The sequence below is a fragment of the Ovis canadensis genome, chromosome 3 (genome assembly GCF_042477335.2).
Source record: "Ovis canadensis isolate MfBH-ARS-UI-01 breed Bighorn chromosome 3, ARS-UI_OviCan_v2, whole genome shotgun sequence".
Classification (NCBI taxonomy): Eukaryota; Metazoa; Chordata; class Mammalia; order Artiodactyla; family Bovidae; genus Ovis; species Ovis canadensis.
The window spans coordinates 48,136,664-48,148,121 of record NC_091247.1 but is presented as its reverse complement, the minus strand read 5'-3'; the positions used below and the strand labels follow the sequence as shown (position 1 = coordinate 48,148,121).

At 36.6% G+C, this 11,458-nt stretch overlaps 1 pseudogene; it reads left to right on the top strand.

The window, feature by feature from the left end:
• Window positions 1-6,780: 6,780 nt before the first annotated feature.
• LOC138438092 (V-type proton ATPase subunit D pseudogene) lies at window positions 6,781-7,527 on the top strand (annotated as a pseudogene).
• Window positions 7,528-11,458: the final 3,931 nt, after the last annotated feature.

The window sequence follows — 11,458 nt, the reverse complement described above, 5'->3', positions numbered from 1 at the left end:
AGGCAAAAGAAAGCCCATCTGATGTTAATCACTATCATGCTTTCCTGAAAGCTCTGAATTCTGTTTTGAAAATAATAAAATATAATAATTAGTGTGTGATGCTCCACTTGCTCTCATAAAACATTACCATAGCATAAAAATAATCAGGAATGCATTTTCATTGTGTTTGCATTGTGTTGACTCTACGTAAGATAAATACTACAGGTCTCTCACTTTTAAAATTTCTTTTATTGTGGCAAAATCACATAATATGAAACACACTATTTTAACATATTTAACTGTGCAGTTGGTGGCACTAAGTACATTCACATTGTTGTGTAACTCTCACTATCATCCATATACTGACTTTCTCGCCTTTCTAAACAGAAACTCTGTTCCCAGCAAACACCAGCTCCCCACTTCTTCTCCCCACTTCCTCCATTCTGAGGCCCCTGGCATCTACCAACGTACTTTCTGAGTCTATGAATCTGATTATTCTAGGTGACTCATACAAATGAAATCAAACAGTATTTGTTGCACCTAATGGATATTGGAAAGCAATTTTAAGGTTAAGTTTAATTTAACATATGTCCTACAAACCAATTGCATCCTTTAAAAATAAAAAGCTATTTTTAATGTAAAAGTGTAAGAAAATCTACATACAAAATAAATGTCTGACTGATAAAAGTTATGACTAAAGAGAAAAAGTAGATATTGTAGGTTTGTTATTTTTGTTCACTGATCTATCTCTAGCATCTACATTACCAAAGAAGTTACTCAAAAATTGCTTGTTGAATGAACACATGACTGAGAATACCATGATCATTTCTGTTTATTATTAAATTATTAAATAAAGAGGTCTAATAATTTAAAAAACTCATATGTTTAGGCTTTTGATGTGTTTAAATAACTAGATCTAATGAAAAATGAAATGTTATAGTATTTTAATATCTCATTATTTCAAAGTTTAATTTATTTAGTTATCTTTATATCTCTTTTTTTTTTCTTTAACTCAGTTCCTTTAGTTTTCCTTCCAGAAAGGAGTTCTTTATACTAAACCTGGGAAGTCTAGTTCTAAGCTATAGAAGTGGTATGTTTTTACTAAGATTCCATTAATAAATGTCCATAGTAAGAAAAATCTTTTGATGATAGTAATTTTTCATGTGTTCATTTTAACGGTTCAGAAAATATGAATTTTTTTATTTTTGAGAATAAAATTGTAGCCATTTCAATGTTTTTACAATGATAAGCCTTTGTAAAATGTGAGCTATATTTGTGAACAAAACAAAGGCATTCATTCAGTAGCAACCCATAAAAGCAAATGTTTATGTGCATACCCTAAAAATATTTATTTCAGAAAAAAAAAATGTAGATGGGCTGAATAATCTGTAAGTGACCACAGGATAATATTTGTTACTAAAATACAAAAAGTGTGATAACATCAGACTTGCTCTTTTGTAGGACCATCATAGGCTTACAAATTTTATGGAGGTGAATTATTTATCAGCTGTTAACTATTCGGCATGAATTTTGCAGTCATGATTTGAAAGTTCTCAAGATTTAGAGGACAAAATGAAAGAAATATTATTCTGTATTAATGCATGTTGGAAAAATGGACTCAATGCACAAAGGGAAAAGCACAAACCATATTTTATTTTAAAGAAAAAATAGATGTGACATGGACTATGGAGAAAAAATATTTGTATATTCTCATAATATGCCTTGATTCTAAAGTATAAATTAAGAGAAATATTAGCCAATTATATATTTTTCCTATAGAGGATTTCAAGCTTCCCCAGGTGGCTCTGTGGAAAAGAATCTACCTGCCAATGCAAGAGACTCAGAAGACACAGGTTAGGTCCCCAGATCAGGAAGATCCCCTGGAGGAGAAAATGGAAACCCATTCCAGCATTCTTGCCTGGAAAATCAAGTTGACTGAGGCACCTCACTGGCTACAGTCCACACGGTCACAAAAAGTCTGACATGACTGAGCATTCACACACAGATAGAGGATTTCAATCATAATCTACTAATCAAGAATAAATCAATCATGTTTGGATGTGCTGGGTTAACTAGCATTTAGTCAATGACATTCATTTATTTATACATATCACAAATACCCAGCGAGTATCTATGATGTACCAAGCACTGTGCTGAAGTCCATGAGATAAGACACGATATTTGATCTCATGAAATCAGATTTCAGGCCAAGAAGGTACATAAAAATAAATAGACAATCACAATACAAAATGTTGAGAGAAAAGCAAGGTACTGTGGAAATTTCCTAAGAGATAGCTGTATTAATAAAAGGGATTCTATGGGAGAAGGCAATGGCACCCCACTCCAGTATTCTTGCCTGGAAAATCCTATGGATGGAGGAGCCTGGTGAGTTGCAGTCCATGGGGTCATGAAGAGTTGGACACGACTGAGCGTTTTCACTTTCACTTTTCACTTTCATGCATTGGAGATGGCAATGACAACCCACTCCAGTGTTCTTGCCTGGAGAAACGCACGGACGGAGAAGACTGGTGGGCTGCGGTCTATGGGGTAACACAGAGTTGGACAGGACTTAACATAGGAGAATCCTAGAAGAAGTAATACTTTTCAGTAGCAGTAGTACTTATGATGACTCTCAATGCTGAAAAGAAATTTAAGAGGCAAATAACTGGGGAGATAGAATGTTTTATGCAGACAGAGTTGTATGCACAAAAGTTGTTCTCATAGAGAGACAAGGGAATATGGTATTTTGGAAGAAGTAAATGTAAGTCAAAATGGTTAACACTTGGAATTTAAGAAGGTCATAAGGATAAATCTCAAACCACTGAAAAATCTTGATGACTGTACAACTGAGAAAGAGTAAATTTGAGGAAGAATACATTAGTATTCTTGCAACTCATAAAAAGGAAAATAAATTTTCAAGAGGCATGTACATTAAAGAGGGTAATCTTTAATTCAGTAAAAGTGAATAAGTATTCACATGAAGAAATACATTTCTCTAAGCAAAGCCTATTAACTATAGCTAAAATATGACAATTATTCCATTATAAGTATTGTGTACAGGAATATGATTAGGAAATACAATACTTTTTTAGAGAAAAAAAAAGTATTTCCTCAGAAAGAAAACATGTATCAAACATTTGAGTAAAATGGGCAAACTTATTTATGTCTTCTTTAGTGATTTTACAGTGACTCTGATTTGCAGTATACTGGAATGCAAACAGGTCAGTACAATTTAGAACCATGATCAATATTCACTCCTTCCTAAATTGCTACCATTAAATCTTTCTAAACCTCATAGAGAATCATTAGATTTCAATAGGGCTTTAGAGATTATTTTATCTAACTCCATACTGTATGTGAAAAAAGAAAGCCATTGAAAATAGTCAAACTCCATCTTGTTTCCCTCAGCTTTTTTTGAAGTAAAACTGACAGATAAAATTGCTTATTTTAAAGCATATAGTTTAATGTTTAATATATGTATACATTGTGAAAACATGACCACAATTATGTAATTAACATGTTCACCATCTCAAACAATTACCTCTTGATTTGTTTTACGGTGATACAATCGGTAGCTGCCCTCTCGGCAATTGTCTCATCTTTGATTTTAAGTTTGATGTTTTGGTGTTTGATTTTCTAGCCAGGTAGCTCATGTATTGGAAATGAAGTACTGGTGCTGTGGATGTGTGAAGGGGAGGAATGTATAAAGTGTGTGCATGGAGGGCTCGTGTTTTGTTCACAAATCATCAATCTAAGAGCATAAATTTCTGGGCATGAATGCTAGACTGCTCACTTCACACTCGCTCCTCCCCTAATAATAGTCTGTCTTCCTGAGAAAGCATGATTGGATCAGAACAATCCCTAATCCCTATGACAAATTTTAGAAAAATATGCATCCTTTACTGATGCCAAATTATGCTTGGGAATCTGTCCTTATGGAGTTCATGGTCTCTAATTGGCCAAGAAAAGGAGAAAATTAAAACACACTGAGATAAAGTGAAGAATGATCAGGGCTCTTTGGGAACACAGAAAGAACACTGATCAGACAAAGATAGGAAAACAAGCAAGAGAAGGCTTCCTTGGATAGGTCAATTAAAGATAGCAGAGAGGCTGTCCATATAATACTCACCATCTCTTTTCATAGTATTTATCTGACTAAATTATAATTATCTGTGCATTTGTCTGTTTGCCTTTAAATTAAGGTGAAGTTCTGACTTTATCTTTGTTTTCTCAGCTGTGCTATAGTACAGTTCCTCACACTTAGAAAACCTTTAATATCTGTTTGTTTGATGGAAGGATGATAGGAAAAGACTTTTAAAAAAAAAGAAAAGGCAGATGAGAAGAAAGGAAAGAAGGTGAAAGAAAGAAACAGACATAATCAGATGGAATTAGAAAATTTAAAAATTTTATTTCAAATAGCAATCTAATCTTCTCCCAGCATTTAAAAATCTTGTCACTCAGAAATATTGCAAATATTTCCTCATTTTTATTTTATAATTAAACATATAATTGAACATTACACATATATAATTAAACATTGTTGTAAACTTGCTTGGAGGAAAGTCTTAACTGACTTTTGGTGAACAAGTTAGGGTAAAGAACTCCCAGCCATCCACATAATTGGGGATGTTTCTGAGGGAACTAACAACATAACTAGACAAGAGATATTATTGATGTTTGCCTGGTGTTTAAAACACGGATTCACACAAATGCATGATTTAATTCCAGGAGATAATAGTTGGCATTTGTGAGTGAAGCGTTAGATGAGGGAGAACCCTACAGAAAGATTTTCCTTCTCAACATCAATTCTCTCACACTGGAAACAATTTCCTGAACTTCCTGTGACAAACCATGCCTCTAGTTCTCATCTGTGAATAGAATTTTCTCCAACAGATGTATTAGTTTAAGCCAATTGGATTATCCATCTCACACTCTGCAATAATTGGGTTCAGTAACAGAATAGAGTTGATCAAAGAATACATTTGCTGGGACTTCTGAAAAGGAAAACTTTTCATTGTCTTTGGAATGAGTAGTGCCAGTTTAGGAGACTGGAACTGCTCAAGTCAAATGGTTATCCTGAAGAAAATCAACTTGATGATGAAACAGAGGAAAGGGCCTTAAGATAGGGACCTCCATTACCTGGTTTAAGCTACTGTAGGTAAAGCCAGAATTAACCATATTTTTTTCAGGTTTATTTAACCAAGAAATTTCACATTAGTTTATTATAGTTTGGGTCAAGATTTCCTCTAATGACAAGCAAGATAATCATTAATGATGCAAATTGTGAACTAAGAAGTATAAAACCAGCATTTGAGTCAATCATCTTGCCACTAAGCAACTGCACTTTGCTGGTTAGTCACCTTTGCAGTAGAGAAACTGACTACCCAAAAAAAGAAAAGGGACAAATCTCCCCTGTTTGGTTAAAAAATACTGTTGTGAGTCTCAATAGACCCAATGTATGTTAAAATACTTATTAAGTAGTACATTAGTAAACAAATATAAGAGGATATCTTTCCTAGCTCAACAAGGAGCATTACTTAGTTTATTCTCACTGACAATGAAAGTGAGGTACAGAAATTAGATGGTAAAAAGTTAAATCAAGATATTTTAACATTTTATATAAATATATCTCTGCCATACTGTGCTGCTGATAAAATGCAGAACAATTTGCAAAATTGTATCTAGTTAATGATGGCAGTTTCTGATTAATTATTACCCACATCACCCTTGATAGTCCTGCTGCCAAAGATACCGTTATGGGCTTTCATTGCACAGATATGACCTTGAGTTTCAACACTGTTATGTCTTCAGTTACAGACAGACATGATTTGAAGCAGCCGAATTTTCTTTTTACAACCATAATTCACATTTAGTCTGTTCAAAATACTCTTGGGGTTAGCACATTGAGAAGGCATTATCCCAAAATTAAACACTCATAGCTGCTTGCAAAATGCTTGCAAATACAGAGCATTTGCAGTGTAGCTAAACAGATACAACTGTGGTATACTATAGAGATTTGGGGAAAACTTAGGAGTGGAACATATTAAGGGTGATACTTTTCTTCCACTGTCTGCTATTCTTTGTTCAGAGATAAACTAATTTCTTCCAAATAACCTTCTGCTAGAATCTTGTCTATACCACAAACTAAACTGTTGCCTTCAGATACTCTAGACATCTGTGATCCTTGTCTACTCCACTGATCCACCTGTCATTATTCACACTGAGGAGATATTTGTATGGGGAGTACTTAGAGGTCTCTATGAATAATGCCAAAGTGAAACAGAACTGTAGCCAGTAAAATTTAGGAATAAGTGATTAGTCCTTACAGAATCTACTCTAAGGCCCACAGTTATGCCTGTGGGAAGACTAAGATTGGGACAGATGACTGGGCTGACGTCACAGAAGTTCACTGTTAAAGTGAGACAAGCAAGGGGACAGTATGAACTTGGAACCTAAAACCTACATCCCGTTATCAGTAGGTCATGCATTCCTCAAGGATAAGGATGGGGTTTCATACATTCCTGTTTTTCAGAGCCCAGCATACTGCTTTCCACCATAGAGAGCCTTCTGTAAGTTGGCTAAGTAAATACACTGGGGTGGGGTGTAAGTGCTGCAGTAGAAACTCAAGATCTGATGGGTACCAAGCGGAAACAGAAGTGAAGACGGCATATCCTGGCTGCCTCTTAGCATCATGAGAGAGTCACATGACACAAACAGCTGACTCAGGTTAAGAAAGATTCAGTGGTTGGGTTGTTGCAGCCACGGTTACCCAGCCAGGGACCCGAGCCAGTCATCTTCAGAATGTCAGGCAAAGAACGAACTGAAATCTTTCCCTCGCGAGTGGCACAGACCATCATGAAGGCTCAGTTAAAAGAAGCACAGATAGGTGGAAACTTCATGAAGACAGAAGAAATCTAATGCCTTAACTCTTTTGACAGATCCTTAAGAAGATAATAATAGAGACTAACATGTAGAAGGGTGAAGTGATCAGAGAAGCTGCCTTTTCACTTTCTGAGACCAAGTTCACAGCGAGGGACTTAAGCACCCCAGTTATCCAATATGTTAATGGAGCCCAAGTGAAGATTAGAGCAAAGAAAGATAATGTAACAGGGGTTCCTTTGCCAGGGTTTGAACATTACCATGAAGGAACTGACAGTTATTAACTGACTGGTTTAGCCCGAGGTGGGGAACAGTTTGACTAAACTGAAGAGGAATTATTCCAAAGCAGTGGAACTACTGGTAGAACTGGCTTTGCTGCAGACTTCCTTTGTTGCTTTGGATAAAGATGTTAAGATAACCAACAGGCGTGTAAATGCCATTGAACATGTCATCATTCCCTGGATTGAACCTACCCTTTCCTCTATCATCACAGAGCTGAATGAGAGAGAGTGAGAAGAGTTCTAAAGGTTAAAGAAAATACAGGAGAATAAAAAGATTCTCGAGGAAAAATCTGATAAAGACTTGGAGCAAGGGAGGGCAGCTGGAGAAGTGACAGAGCCTGCTAATCTCCTGGCTCAAGAGAAAGATGAAGACCTTCTGTTTGAATAACCTTTCCTGCTCTGGTTCTTCCAGAAGGCCTAACATGGCGCCATTTTAATTCATGGTGTGTAGGTTTGGTATGTGTGGCTATTTATTTTTTTGGCTTAAGAATTTCACTGGTTGTTAAATTTCCCTGAATGTCTGTTTATGGGATCTGCCTTTGAAGAGTCATAATTAAACAACTATTAATCACCAATGAAATTTATAAAACCTTCCCTGGAACTTGTAGAATTTATTCTGCACAAGTGTCACCCTACTTCACTTATATGTCTATTACAAGTGATCCCCTGACCAAACATACTAAGAAATCCCTTTTAGGAAGCAGCAGTGGTCTCAGGCCAACATACGTAGACCAGCTGCTGCTGGAGCACCCTACGTTCCTATCTGTTAACACATCTTGGCACCATTGCCTGAGATTGCTACAGCCATTCTTATATTAATTATTGTGGAATTTCTCTCCTCAAGCTTTATGAAAACCTTTATCTAGTTTTCTTTGAATAACAGGTCTCTGTCTGGTCTGTCACGGGAACTGTTCTGCCAATTTAAATATGACTATGGTATAAACAATAAAATGATTTTAAAAAGAAAAAAAAAAGAAAGAAACCCAAGATCATGGGGTCTAATGCCTGTGTACCCTATCCTACAAAAAAAGTATAAAGGAAAGTGACTGGAATCTAGGGTCACATCCCACCCCAATATTTTGCTGAGGATGCATGTGATGTTAAGCCAAACAGTTTAGAGACACAGAGGAGACTGAGGCTATGGTTTAGATCACTGTGAGAGTCCTTTGTGAGAGATCAGGGAAAGGTAAGGGAAATCAGGAAGACAGCTGGACATGTGTTCCAGGAAGCTTTTTCTGAATGTCCTCTACAAAAGTAATGCATTTCCTCCACATTGCAAAAATTTTATATTTGGTAGATAATGGGGAATGGAAACCAAAAGTAAGAAGTCAAGAAATATCTAGAGTAGCAGGCAAATTTGGCCAAGGAGTATAGAATGAAGAAGGGCAAAGGTTAACAGAGTTTTGCCAAGAGAAAACACTGGTCATAGCAAACATCCTCTTCCAACAACACAAGAGAAGACTCTACACATAGATATCACCAAATGTTCAATACCAAAATTAGATTGATTACATTGTTTGCAGCCAAAGATGGAGAAGCTCTACACAGTCAGCAAAAACAAGACCAGGAGCTAACTGTGTCTCAGACCATGAACTCTTTATTGACAAATTCAGACTTAAATTGAAGAAATGGAGAAAACCACTAGACCATTCAGGTAGAACCTAAATCAAATCCCTTACAGTTATACATTGGAAGTGACAAATAAATTCAAAGGATTAGATCTGATAGAGTGCCTGAACAACTATGGACAGAGGTTCTTGACACTGTAAGGAGGCAGGGATCAAGACTGTCACCAAGAAAAAGAAATGCAAAAAGGCAAAATGGTCATCTGAGGAGGCCTTACAAATAGCTGTGAAAAGAAGAGAAGCAAAAGGCAATGGAGAAAAGGAAAGATATACCCATTTGAATGCAGAGTTCCAAAGGATATCAAGGTGAGATAAGAAAGTCTTTCTCAGTGATCAATGCAAAGAAATAGAGGAGAACAATAGAATGGGAAAGACTAGACATTTCTTCAAGAAAATTAGAGGTACCAAGGGAAATTTTCATACAAAGATAGGCACAATAAAGGACAGAAATGGTATGGACCTAACAGAAGCAGAAGATATTAAAAAAAAAAAAAAAAAAAGGTGTTCACAACCAGATAATCACACTGGTGTGATTGCTCGCCTAGAGCCAGACATCCTGGAATGTGAAGTCTAGTGGGCCTCAGGAAGCATCACTACGAGCAAAGCTAGTAGAGGTGATGGAATTCCAGTTGAGCTATTTCAAATCCTAAAAGATGATGTCGTGAAAGTGCTGCACACAATACGCCAGTAAATTTGGAAAACTCAGCAGTGGCCACCGGACTGAAAAAGGTCAGTTTTCATTCCAATCCCAAAGAAAGGCAATGCCAAAGAATGGTCAAACTACCACACAATTGTGCTCATCTCATAAGCTAGCAAAGTAGTGTTCAAAATTCTCTAAGCCAGGCTTCAACAATATGTGAACCATGACCTTCCAGATGTTCAAGCTGCTTTTAGAAAATCCAAAGGAACCAGAGATCAAATTGCCAACATCCATTGGATTATCAAACAAAGGAAGAGAGTTCCAGAAAAACATCTATTTCTGCTTTATTGACTATGCCAAAGCCTTTGACTGTGTGGATCACAACAAACTGTGGAAAATTCTGAGAGAGATGGGAATACCAGACCACCTGACCTGCCTCCTGAGAAATCTATGTGTAGGTCAAGATGCAACAGATAGATTTGGACATGGAACAACAGACTGGTTACAAATAGGGAAAGGAGTACATCAAGGCTGTATATTGTCACTTTGCTTATTTAACGTATGTGCATAGTGATTCATGAGAAACGCTGGATTGAATTAAACGCAAGCTGGAATCAAGATTGCCAGGAGAAATATCAATAGCCTCAGATATGCATATGACACCACTCTTATGGCAGAAAGTGATGATGAATTAAAGAGTCTCTTGATGAAAGTGAAAGAGGAGAGTGAAAACGAACATTCAGAAAAGATCATGGCATCTGGGCCCATTACTTCATGGCAAATAGATGGAGAAACAGTGGAAACAGTGGCAGATTTTATTTTATTTTATTTTTTTGGCTCCAAAATCACTGCAGATGGTGACTTCAGCCTTGGAATTAAAAAATGCTTGCTCCTTGAAAGAAAAGTTATGACCAACCTAGACAGCATATTAAACAGCAGAAGACATTACTTTGTCAACAAAGGTCCATCTAGTCAAAGCTATGGTTTTTCCAGTAGTCATGTATGGATATGAGAGTTGTACCATGAAGAAAGCTGAGGGCTGAAAAATTGATGCTTTTGAACTGTGGTGTTGGAGAAGACTTTTGAGAGTCCCTTGGACTGCAAGGAGATCCAACCAGTCCATCCTAAAGAAAATCAGTCCTGAATATTCACTGAAAGGACTGATGCTGAAGCTGAAACTCCAATACTCATTGAGTTTCAAATTCTCTGACTCATTTGAAAAGACCCTCATGCTGGAAAATATTGAAGGTGGGAGGAGAAGGGGACAACAGAGGATTAGATGGTTGGATGCCTTCACAAACTCAATGGACATGAGTTTGAGTAAACTCCAGGAGTTGGTGGTGGACAGGGAGGGCTGGCATGCTGTAGTGCACGGGGACGCAAAGTGTCAGACACGACTGAGCAACTGAACTGATTATGCCTTGCATGTCTAATGCTCATTATTTATTATTTCTGGTAGATGATGGTCTCCTTAAAAATAAAACTCATATCTTTTTCACCAGTTACATTCATATTACCTCAGCTTGTTTCTTCTATGTGTAAATTTCCAGTGACTATTTGTTGAATGAAACTGTGCCCAAAGTTGTTACCTTGCTGACTTCTTATGGCAATGGTGTATATAACAGAATGATCTGGAGTGATTTTAAATATGCAGACCTGGATAGACCAGTTCTATCCGCCATAGATTCTGATGCATTCAACTAACTGGCAGACTTAAAACACTGTTTAATACCCCCAGATCATTCTGATATATGTCCCTGACTAAATATCAGTACTTTAATGAGTGAGAAAGAAAATGCTATTGATTTCCAATACATGTATCCCTAGAGTAAATTTCAATTTGCCCAAATTTTCTTTAGCTTCCTTCTTCTCAGTTAGTATTCTTCTACTCCTTATGGCACCCTATTTTCAATATACTTTCCCATAGGGACTATCTCACTTAATTAGTTGTCTGCCAGATTGTAAAGCAATCCCTGATCAGGTGGTGTTACATGCTTCCTATGGTGTTACATCTTGTAAAGCAATTTCAATTTAATAGGAAAATGTGAGGACCA